Raw genomic sequence first — 11,794 nt, 5'->3', positions numbered from 1 at the left:
CCATCTACGCATCTTCTGGCTCTGCTGCGCATCAGGAGCTCGACAACGTTGACTTTGCATCGACAGGCGCCTGCTGACGCCATAAAAAAACGGTCGTGGCTTAGCTTGGTTAAGCCTGGTGATTGCGAAGCAATAGTGTGTTATTCTCGGATCAGCTGGTAGTATGGCTGGTGGTAGTCTTGGGTTATGCTAGTGTTACGGCTTACATTGAGTCATCTAAGAGGAAGTCATCCGTCGAATCCGTGTATGCCGACAAACATTTCAATCACCAGCGTGCCCATTACAAAATCTTCCAGTATCGATTGGCCGATGGTGCGGTAACACTCCATTTTCTCCGCGTCGTAAGATATGCCCACTCGGTGCTTGCAGTAGCGTTCGTCAAAGTACGGTAGCGTTTCGCCGTAATAAATGTTGGGGTTATTGTCCCCGTCCAAAATGCGGTGCAGTTTGTTGTACGTCTCCTCGTCGTCTTCACGATGCATTAGCGGTAGCTTGTATGTTTCGGCCACGTTGTAGATGGCCAAGTTGTCTGCATAACACCCCCATCGTTCGTCGGTCATCTTAAGTTTGCCCCGCTTGTGCATCTGCGTGTCCGGCGTGTCGCTGGTTGCCCCGGGGTTCGGCGGTAGACCCATCTTGCGTATTACAATATCGTTCTTGTAGCGCGGTACGCGCTCGAACGCGTCGCCTATAGAGAGCTCGTCCAGGTAGCAAAACGCATTTTTATTGTTTTTGTTGAACATGGTTCGAGTAGACCGCTTTATGCTAGTGTTACGGCTGTGGGCGCGGCGGCAACGCCAAGATGAGCGTCACCAACCTGTTCGCATTTTTCGAACAGGTTTTTCTTGGATTGCTGCTGCTACCAGAGGCGCCGCCATCGGCATATCAAGCGTCAGTGAACATTATTCGGACTACTGGAGGCGATGAAGGGATCCCAGCGTTTCGACCCGCAACTTTTCACCAGCGCGTCTATCATATCTCGTTTGGCACCACGCGGCTATCAACGGAAACCACAAACGCATCGACACGGACATCGGGACCATCCAGTATAAAATGCGGCTTCACCGGATCCTTCAGCAGTGGGCGCGGCGGCAACGCCATGATGAGCGTCACCAACCCGTTCGCATTTTTCGCACAGGTGAGCAAACGTTACGGGAAATCATTTAGAAGTAACAACGTCTGCTTACTGTTGCTGCCGTGCCCACAGCCGCTTTGTGAATTGATCTTGAATGTGATTGTGTCGCTCCGATATCAGCTTTTGCTTGACGATGATATCGAAGAAAATCCCGGCCCTATTGACCAAACGATTGCTGAACAGCTGAAGATAATTGCTGAAGACATTCAGGAAATTAAGAAAGGTAAAGCTGTAACCAACCAGAAGCTTATTGCAATAGAAAAGAAGCTTGAAAAAATTAGTGGGCTTGAAACGCAAGTCACGGAGTGCGCCAAGAAAGTTACGGAATTAGAACGTAACCTTGCTACCATGACCAGCAAAATCGATGAGCTTGAGAACAAAAGCCGTCGCTCTAATCTAATCATTTATGGTGTTAAGGAGCAGGAGGATGAAACTACAGACACTTTGCACGAAACTGTCACGAAAACGGTCTTTGAGGATATACTTGGAATTACAAAGACCGACATTGAAAGAATTCATCGTCTGGGCAGACCAAGTAAAGACAACGAAACTAGACCTAGGCCTATAATCTTGAAGTTTCTTGACTACCGAGACAAACTTAGTATTCTTAAACATTGTTCTAAACTAAAAGATTCCGGTTTCTCCATTGGTGAAGATTTTTCGCTTGCTGTCAGGAATGTTAGGAAAAAATTATGGGACCGCACTGAAGAACACCATGATAGAAAATAAAAGGTATCTCTGGTATATCACAAAGTGAAAATAAATGGTCAGCTCTTCACGTGGGATAGTGAGAGCAGTGATATTGTTCCAGTTAAGCCAAAAAACGAAGATCAAAACCACACTGGATAGCGAATCACCAGGAGCAAACGTCAATAACTGTACTCAACTTAAATGCACGCAGTATTACAAATAAAACACACGAACTTGAAGCTATTGTGCTGGCCTTTAAACCCGATATTGTCGCAGTTACAGAGACATGGTTACACAAAAACATTTCAGATCTTGAAATTGTGCCGCCGGGCTACACAATTGTAAGAAAAGACAGAGAATCAAAAGGAGGGGGCGTCGCTCTGCTTATTAAAGGTGACATAAAATATTCAGTCATGCCGGACGTTAAAAAAGTTGAAGCAGTTTGGTGTAAGATTTATCTGACAAATGGTATCGCGCACGTTGGCGCTGTTTATCGGCCACCAAACGCAGAAAACTCGTACCTAGATCCCTTGTTTGATTACATGTTAAAGCATATGTCTGGCAGCAGGATACTAATGGCAGGAGATTTTAACTTTCCAGAAATTGACTGGAGCTCTCTGGGTTCAGGAACTGTGGCAAGCTCCATATTGCTTGATTTTTTATTCACATTTATTCTAAGTCAGCTTGTTTCCACGCCCACTCGCATCCAGGGAGCGTCCAGAACAATTCTCGACCTAATATTTGTTACAGACCACTTCCTCCGCGGTACAATTAACATTCATACACATGAAGGCCTTTCTGACCATGAACTGGTGGTGTGCACCTTGCCCTTACTGAATGTCATCCGCTCTCATCGTCCATTTAAAAGTGTACACGTATTTAATAGAGCAGATGACCCAGCCATACTTACATACCATTGCTCACGAATTTCCAGACTTCTATGATCTCTGCACCAACGAACAAACCAGCATAGACGAGGCCTGGCTTCGATTCAAAGCTCATATTGGGCATTGCATTGACCGTTTTGTACCCTCAACAAAAAAGGTCATCCGTAAGCAAAATCCTTGGATCACGCGTGAAATAATACATACGAAGCGCAAAATAAAAAGGCTACGCAAATCTAACAAGTTACGAGCTGTCTCAGCCTACCAATTGCGGATCCAGGAATTAACAAAGTCACTTAAGTGTAAAATTAAATGCTCGAAAGAACGTTTCTGCAGTAGTACTTTGAACAATTTTATCAAAACAGCCCCGTATAAGTTTTGGCATTACATAAATCAACGTCCAAACCCTCATCCGCCGGTATCCCCCCAGGAAGGCAGAGAAAAGGCAAATTCATTCAACCGGTACTTTCAGTCAATTTTTACGCCAGACGACAACCAGCTTCCTGAATGCATGCCCAGCTCTACCGCCCACGTGAAACTGCCAGGCGTTCCTATTATATCTGAGAGCGGACTGTTATCGCGTCTGCTGAGTCTAGACGAGAAGAAAAGCAACGGACCGGACGGAATCCCAAATGCTTTTCTAAGACGGTATGCGGAACCAGTCAGTAAGTTTCTTTCTCTTGTTTACTCAAAATCACTCCGGGAAGGCCGTTTACCATCAGAATGGAAAATAGCTAAAGTAGTCCCCGTGAACAAGTCAGGCAACTCATCTTCACCGACTAATTATCGCCGCATTTCACTGACCTGCACGTGCTGTAAATTACTGGAGCATATAAGACTTAGATACATGACCCAGTTTGTAGAAGAACACAATCTACTTAATTCAAACCAACATGGGTTTAGATCCGGCCTATCTACTGTTACCCAGCTAATTGAAACCCTCCATGACTTCGCATTAGGCATAAACGACCAGTCACAAATTGATGCTATTTTTTTAGATTTATCAAAACTCTTTGATCATGTGTCCCACATTAAATTGTTATTTAAACTAGAGAACTTATTTGGAGACGGCCCGGTTCTTCGCTGGATTAGTGACTATCTTGCAGATCGCTACCAGTTTGTGCAGCTTGGTGAATGCGTTTCAGACACGGTTCCTGTTCTATCCGGCGTCCCACAGGGCTCAGTACTTGCTCCGCTTTTGTTCCTACTCTACATTAACGACGTAACCAGGGATATAAATGTCAAAGTTCGCCTATTCGCAGATGATTGCGTGATCTATCAAGAGATAAAAAATTCCAATGACCAAGTAAACCCTAACAACGCCCTGAATCGTGTCGCGCAATGGTGCAATAAATGGCAGATGATTATGAATCCAGACAAAACAGTTTCCATGACAATTAGCAAGAAAAAGACACCATTAAAATTTGAATATCGCCTCAACAACGTCCCACTACGTAAAGTGCAGGAGTATCGGTACTTGGGCGTATCGATAACATCAGATCTTAACTGGTCAAAGCACGTTCGAAACGTCACAAAATAAAGCTACGAACAAACTATTTTTTTCTCAAACGTATGCTGCGTCATTCTGCTCCTTGCACTAAGCAACTCGCATATGTCACCCTTATTCGTCCAGTTCTTGAATATGCCAACATAGCTTGGTTTCCGTACGTGAAAAACGATGTGACTATGTTAGAAAGCGTGCAGCGCAAGGCTGTTCGTTTCTTATTCAACAGATACCGCCGCATCGATTCCCCGACTGAACTACTGCATCTCGCAGGCCTTCCGACGCTGACTAACCGAGCCAAGGTACACCGCTTGAAGTTCCTATTTGAACTGCTTAACAATTCCTTTAAGATTGATCCCTTGGCCTTTGTTAGTATCAACCGTTCTAGAAACACACGCCACAAACACGCTCTCACAATTAAGGAATTTTCGTGTAAAAACAACGCCTTTCTCTACTCCTTTTTTCCTCTCGCAGTGTGCGAGTGGAACAAACTTGATCCAGTAATTGCACAACGAAGCTCGCCTGAAAACTTTACCCAGCTTGTAGAAGAAGCACTATTATGGCCAAACGCAGAGTGAAACTATTGTATGATATCTGTGTTATTATCACATTGATCATTTTGCTTTCATTGTTTTGTGCTGCATTACTTGCATGTATTTTATGATCCTAATTTTACAAATTGTGTACTTACCATTGTTATTTATGTATTTTGAAACACAGTAAGTTTTCTGTGTTGCCTCTTGACTTCATTGTACATATCCCTTGACACGTCCTGTATTAATGTAACCAGTCGATTGTACCGCTCTCTCTGGTATAATTCTTTGTTAAAAATAGTGTAAAATTGTTTTTCTATACCCGCCCATGTTACAATCCCTCTGGGGATTGACAGTATATTTAAATAAAAATGAATGGCGTTGGGCGGCGTCTTTGACGGACCGCCGAGACGACGGTATGGCTCGAACGGCGTGCACGACGTGGCTTCACACCCACTTTTCGTGAACACGAATCAACCGCTGCTACACGTCAAACCGTCCGGGCACGGGTAATCCACTGGAAGGGGTTCCCACGTTACGGCGTCGTCGCCAAAAAATTTAAGTCGTCGATTCCCTTGGCGCGCCAATGTTCGAGCAACTTCTGATAGCCGTATTTATTGATGTAGTAGTAATCGAGCATCGTGGGCCCTGGGTCTGTCATCACGTAATAGTAGAGTTGTGCGATTATCTCTAGAACGTCAACTACCACGCGCGTTTTTAGCTGAATTTCATCTTGGGAATGGCACCCGATGCCCAACGCCGGAGTTTTTACCAAGTCGTAGTAAAGAATGACCATGAGAGCACTCACCGGCGTAAGTTTGTCCCTATGCCACAACCGGTCACACACTGTACACGCATAGCCGAACGGGTTACTAGTAAAGCGTCTGTTGAATTCACTCGTTGCCGTCTCAAACTCATTTACTCTTCTCGCATGTTCTTCACATCGTTCTACTGCAATGTGTCCTTCGGGTTGAGTCGGGCCAGCCTTGGTGAGAGATTTTTCCCGCCTTTTCTTCGAACGCTCTTGTCTCTGGTGGGGTGTTTCTATTTTCTTCGCTTTTCGTTTTCCTTCTCTCGAAACGCACGTTCCTTCTCGAGCCGCTGCTGCCGCTGTTCCGGGGTTTCTTGGACACGCTTCTGCCGATTAGTCGCGTTCCAGCGTTCTGAACTAGTAGAAGGAGACTCACTGTCGGGCAAACTCATAATTTGTTCCTTTGCTTCTGCTGTTTCCACAGAGGAGGTTGCACGTTGTCGCCGAGCTGAATACTGGGCACGCCGCTTAGAAAGTCGTTCTTCTCGTTCTTCTTCCGTCTCCGTAGCTCGCTGATGCTTCCTCTTTGCATTCTGCCGAGCTGCCTTGTTCGTAGGCACCATCGTAACATCTGGCTGTGTGACTGCCATGGCGAGAGGAGCGGAGCTGTTTTATACAGCTGGTGTGACGTCACTCTGACCGTAGCGCCCCTGGTGAGAGGAGCGGGAGTTAGGCCACCGTTGGTGGCTACCGCCTCGCCTCGCGACGGCGTGAGATGGGGCCTCGTTTTTACACAGCTGGTGTGACGTCACACAGACCGTACCGCCCCTGGTGAGAGGAGCGGGAGTTAGGCCGCCGCTGGTGGCTACCGCATCGCCTCGCGACGGCATGAGATGGGGCCCCGCTTTTTACATAGCTGGTGTGACGTCCCTCTAGGTCACGTGGTGTGACGTCACGCAGCGAGGTCACGCTAAAGGTCAATGGTGAATACCACTGCCTCGCCACGGAACGGGCTTAAGTGCGACCTAAAGTAGTATTGCTTCGCAATAAAAGCGGTGCACGGAATCGGCTTGCTCAGTTCGGCAGCGGTGCACCGCCGGGCACACACCATAAAACGTATTCCTGCTTTTGGAGCTGACAGCCCAGTGACACCTAGCCTGGCCGAAATGTCTACCGGGCCGGGCCATCTACGCATCTTCTGGCTCTGCAGCGCATCAGGAGCTCGACAACGTTGACTGTGCATCGACAGGCGCCTGATGACGCCATAAAAAGCGGGGCACGGAATCGGCTTGCTCAGTTCGGCAGCGGTGCAGCGGCGGGCACACACCGCAAAACGTATTCCTGCTTTTGCAGCTGACAGCGCAGTGACACCTGCCCTGACCGGACTGTCTACCGGGCCGGGCCATCTACGAATATTCTGGTATCTTCTGGCTGTGCTGCGCATTAGGAGCTCGACAACGACGACTGCGCATTTACAGGCGCCTGCTGACGCCATAAAAAGCGGGGCACGAAATCACCTTGCTCAGTTCGGGTGCTGTGCAGCGGCGGGCACACACCTCAAACGTATTCCTGCTTTTGCAGCTGACAGCGCAGTGACACCTACCATGACCGGAATGTCTACCGAGCCGGGCCATCTACGCATCTTCTGGATCTGCTGTGCATCAGGAGCTCGACAGCGTTGACTGTGCATCGACAGGCGCCTGCTGATGCCATAAAAAGTGGTGCATGGAATCGGCTTGCTCAGTTCGGCAGCGGTGCACCGGCGGGCACACACCTCAAAATGTATTCCTGTTTCTGCAGCTGATAGCGCAGTGACACCTACCATGACCGGAGTGTCTACCGGGTCAGGCCATCTACACATCTTCTGGTATCTTCTGGCTCTGCTGCGCATCATGAGCTCGACAACGTTGACTGTGCATCGACAGGCGCCTCTTGACGCCATAAAAAGCTGCGCACGGAATCGGCTTGCTCAGTTCGGCAGTGGTGCACCAGCGGGCACACACCATAAAACGTATTCCTGCTTTTCCAGCTGACAGCGCAGTGACACCTACCATGACCGGACTGTCTACCGGGCCGGGCCATCTACGCATCTTCTGCCTCTGCTGCGCATCAGGAGCTCGACAACTTTGCCTGTGCATCGACAGGCGCCTGCTGGCGCCATAAAAGGGGGGGGGGCACGGAATAGGCTTGCTCAGTTAGGCAGCGGTGCAGCGGCGGGCACACACCTCAATCGTATTCCTGCTTTTGCAGCTGACAGCGCAGTGACACCTACCCTGACCGGACTGTCTACTGGGCCGAGCCATCTACGCATCTTCTGGTATCTTCTGGCTCTGCTGCGCATCAGGAGCTCGTCAACGACGACTGCGCATCGACAGGCGCCTGCTGACGCCATAAAAAGCAGGGCACAGAATCGGCTTGCTCAGTTCGGCAGCGGTGCAGCGGCGGGCACACACCGCAAAACGTATTCCTGCTTTTGCAGCTGACAGCGCAGTGACACCTGCCCTGACCGGACTGTCTACCGGGCCGGGCCATCTACGAATATTCTGGTATCTTCTGGCTGTGCTGCGCATTAGGAGCTCGACAACGACGACTGCGCATTTACAGGCGCCTGCTGACGCCATAAAAAGCAGGGCACAGAATCGGCTTGCTCAGTTCGGCAGCGGTGCAGCGGCGGGCACACACCGCAAAACGTATTCCTGCTTTTGCAGCTGACAGCGCAGTGACACCTGCCCTGACCGGACTGTCTACCGGGCCGGGCCATCTACGAATATTCTGGTATCTTCTGGCTGTGCTGCGCATTAGGAGCTCGACAACGACGACTGCGCATTTACAGGCGCCTGCTGACGCCATAAAAAGCGGGGCACGAAATCGGCTTGCTCAGTTCGGGTGCTGTGCAGCGGCGGGCACACACCTCAAACGTATTCCTGCTTTTGCAGCTGACAGCGCAGTGACACCTACCATGACCGGAATGTCTACCGAGCTGGGCCATCTACGCATCTTCTGGCTCTGCTGTGCATCAGGAGCTCGACAACGTTGACTGTGCATCGACAGGCGCCTGCTGATGCCATAAAAAGTGGTGCACGGAATCGGCTTGCTCAGTTCGGCAGCGGTGCACCGGCGGGCACACACCTCAAAATGTATTCCTGCTTCTGCAGCTGATAGCGCAGTGACACCTACCATGACCGGAGTGTCTACCGGGTCAGGCCATCTACACATCTTCTGGTATCTTCTGGCTCTGCTGTGCATCATGAGCTCGACAACGTTGACTGTGCATCGACAGGCGCCTCTTGACGCCATAAAAAGCTGCGCACGGAATCGGCTTGCTCAGTTCGGCAGTGGTGCACCAGCGGGCACACACCATAAAACGTATTCCTGCTTTTCCAGCTGACAGCGCAGTGACACCTACCATGACCGGACTGTCTACCGGGCCGGGCCATCTACGCATCTTCTGCCTCTGCTGCGCATCAGGAGCTCGACAACTTTGCCTGTGCATCGACAGGCGCCTGCTGGCGCCATAAAAGGGGGGGGGGCACGGAATAGGCTTGGTCAGTTAGGCAGCGGTGCAGCGGCGGGCACACACCTCAAACGTATTCCTGCTTTTGCAGCTGTAAGCGCAGTGACACCTACCCTGACCGGACTGTCTACTGGGCCGAGCCATCTACGCATATTCTGGTATCTTCTGGCTCTGCTGCGCATCAGCAGCTCGTCAACGACGACTGCGCATCGACAGGCGCCTGCTGACGCCATAAAAAGCAGGGCACAGAATCGGCTTGCTCAGTTCGCAGTGGTGCACCGGCGGGCACACACCATAAAACATATTCCTGCTTTTGCAGCGGACAGCGCAGTGACACCTACCATGACGGGAATGTCTACCGGGCCGGGCCATCTACGCATCTTCTGGCTCTGCTGCGCATCAGGAGCTCGACAACGTTGACTGTGCATCGACCGGCGCCTGCTGACGCCATAAAAAGCGGGGCACGGAATCGGCTTGCTCAGTTCGGCAGCGGTGCAGCGGCGGGCACACTCCTCAAACGTATTCCTGCTTTTGAAGCTGACAGCGCAGTCACACCTACCCTGACCGGACTGTCTACCGGGCCTGGCCATCTACGCATCTTCTGGTATCTTCTGGCTCTGCTGCGCATCAGGAGCTCGACAACGACGACTGCCCATCGACAGTCGCCTGCTGACGCCATAAAAAGCGGGGCACGGAATCGGTTTGCTCAGTTCGGCAGTGGTGCACCGGCGGGCACACACCATAAAACGTATTCCTGTTTTTGCAGCTGACAGCGCAGTGACACCTACCATGACCGCAATGTCTACCGGGCCGGGCCATCTACGCATCTTCTGGCTCTGCTGCGCATCAGGAGCTCGACAACGTTGACTGTGCATCGACAGGCGCCTGCTGACGCAATAAAAAGCGGGGCACGGAATCGGCTTGCTCAGTTCGGCAGCGGTGCAGTGGCGGGCACAAACCTCAAACGTATTCCTTCTTTTGCAGCTGACAGCGCAGTCACACCTACCCTGACCGGACTGTCTACCGGGCCTGGCCATCTACGCATCTTCTGGTATCTTCTGGCTCTGCTGCGCATCAGGAGCTCGACAACGACGACTGCCCATCGACAGTCGCCTGCTGACGCCATAAAAAGCGGGGCACGGAATCGGTTTGCTCAGTTCGGCAGTGGTGCACCAGCGGGCACACACCATAAAACGTATACCTGCTTTTCCAGCTGACAGCGCAGTGACACCTACCCTGACAGGACTGTCTACCGGGCCTGGCCATCTACGCATCTTCTGGTATCTTCTGGCTCTGCTGCGCATCAGGAGCTCGACAACGACGACTGCCCATCGACAGTCGCCTGCTGACGCCATAAAAAGCGGGTCACGGAATCGGTTTGCTCAGTTCGGCAGTGGTGCACCAGCGGGCAAACACCATAAAACGTATACCTGCTTTTCCAGCTGACAGCGCAGTGACACCTACCCTGACAGGACTGTCTACCGGGCCGGGCCATGTACGCATCTTCTGCCTCTGCTGCGCATCAGGAGCTCGTCAACGACGACTGCGCATCGACAGGCGCCTGCTGACGCCATACAAAGCAGTGCACAGAATCGGCTTGCTCAGTTCGCAGCGGTGCACCGGCGGGCACACACCATAAAACATATTCCTGCTTTTGCAGCTGACAGCGCAGTGACACCTACCCTGACTGGACTGTCTAGCGGGCCGGGCCATCTACAAATATTCTGGTATCTTCTGGCTGTGCTGCGCATTAGGAGCTCGACAACGACGACTGCACATCTACAGGCGCCTGCTGACGCCATAAAAAGCGGGGCACGAAATCGGCTTGCTCAGTTCGGGTGCTGTGCAGCGGCGGGCACACAACTCAAACGTATTCCTGCTTTTGCAGCTGACAGCGCAGTGACACCTACCATGACCGCAATGTCTACCGGGCCGGGCCATCTACGCATCTTCTGGCTCTGCTGCGCATCAGGAGCTCGACAACGTTGACTGTGCATCGACAGGCGCCTGCTGACACCATAAATAGCGGGGCACGGAATCGGCTTGCTCAGTTCGGCAGCGGTGCAGCGGCGGGCACAAACCTCAAACGTATTCCTGCTTTTGCAGCTGACAGCGCAGTGACACCTACCCTGACCGGACTGTCTACCGGGCCGGGCCATCTACGCATCTTCTGGTATCTTCTGGCTCTGCTGCGCATCAGGAGCTCGACAACGACGACTGCCCATCGACAGGCGCCTGCTCACGCCATAAAAAGCGGGGCTCAGAATCGGCTTGCTAGTTCGGCAGCTGTGCAGCGGCGGGCACACACCTCAAACGTATTCCTGCTTTCGCAGCTGACAGCGCAGTGACACCTACCCTGACCGGACTGTCTACCGGGCCGGGCCATCTACGCATCTTCTGGTATCTTCTGGCTCTGCTGCGCATCAGGAGCTCGACAACGACGACTGCCCATCGACAGGTGCCTGCTGACGCCATATAAAGCGGAGCACGGAATCGGCTTGCTCAGTTAGGCAGCGGTGCACCGGCGGGCACACACCATAAAACGTATTCCTGTTTTTGCAGCTGACAGCGCAGTGACACCTACCATGACCGCAATGTCTACCGGGCCGGGCCATCTACGCATCTTCTGGCTCTGCTGCGCATCAGGAGCTCGACAACGTTGACTGTGCATCGACAGGCGCCTGCTGACGCAATAAAAAGCGGGGCACGGAATCGGCTTGCTCAGTTCGGCAGCGGTGCAGCGGCGGGCACAAACCTCAAACGTATTCCTGCTTTTGCAGCTG

General features: G+C 51.6%; 1 pseudogene; it reads left to right on the top strand.

Moving 5' to 3' along the window:
* The first annotated feature begins 1,099 nt into the window (after positions 1–1,099).
* On the top strand, positions 1,100–1,984 carry LOC144120333 (uncharacterized; annotated as a pseudogene).
* Positions 1,985–11,794: the final 9,810 nt, after the last annotated feature.

This window comes from Amblyomma americanum, chromosome 2 (genome assembly GCF_052857255.1).
Source record: "Amblyomma americanum isolate KBUSLIRL-KWMA chromosome 2, ASM5285725v1, whole genome shotgun sequence".
NCBI classification, from domain to species: Eukaryota; Metazoa; Arthropoda; class Arachnida; order Ixodida; family Ixodidae; genus Amblyomma; species Amblyomma americanum.
Note: the sequence above shows the minus strand (reverse complement) of the source record. Positions and strands in the feature narration are given on the sequence as shown.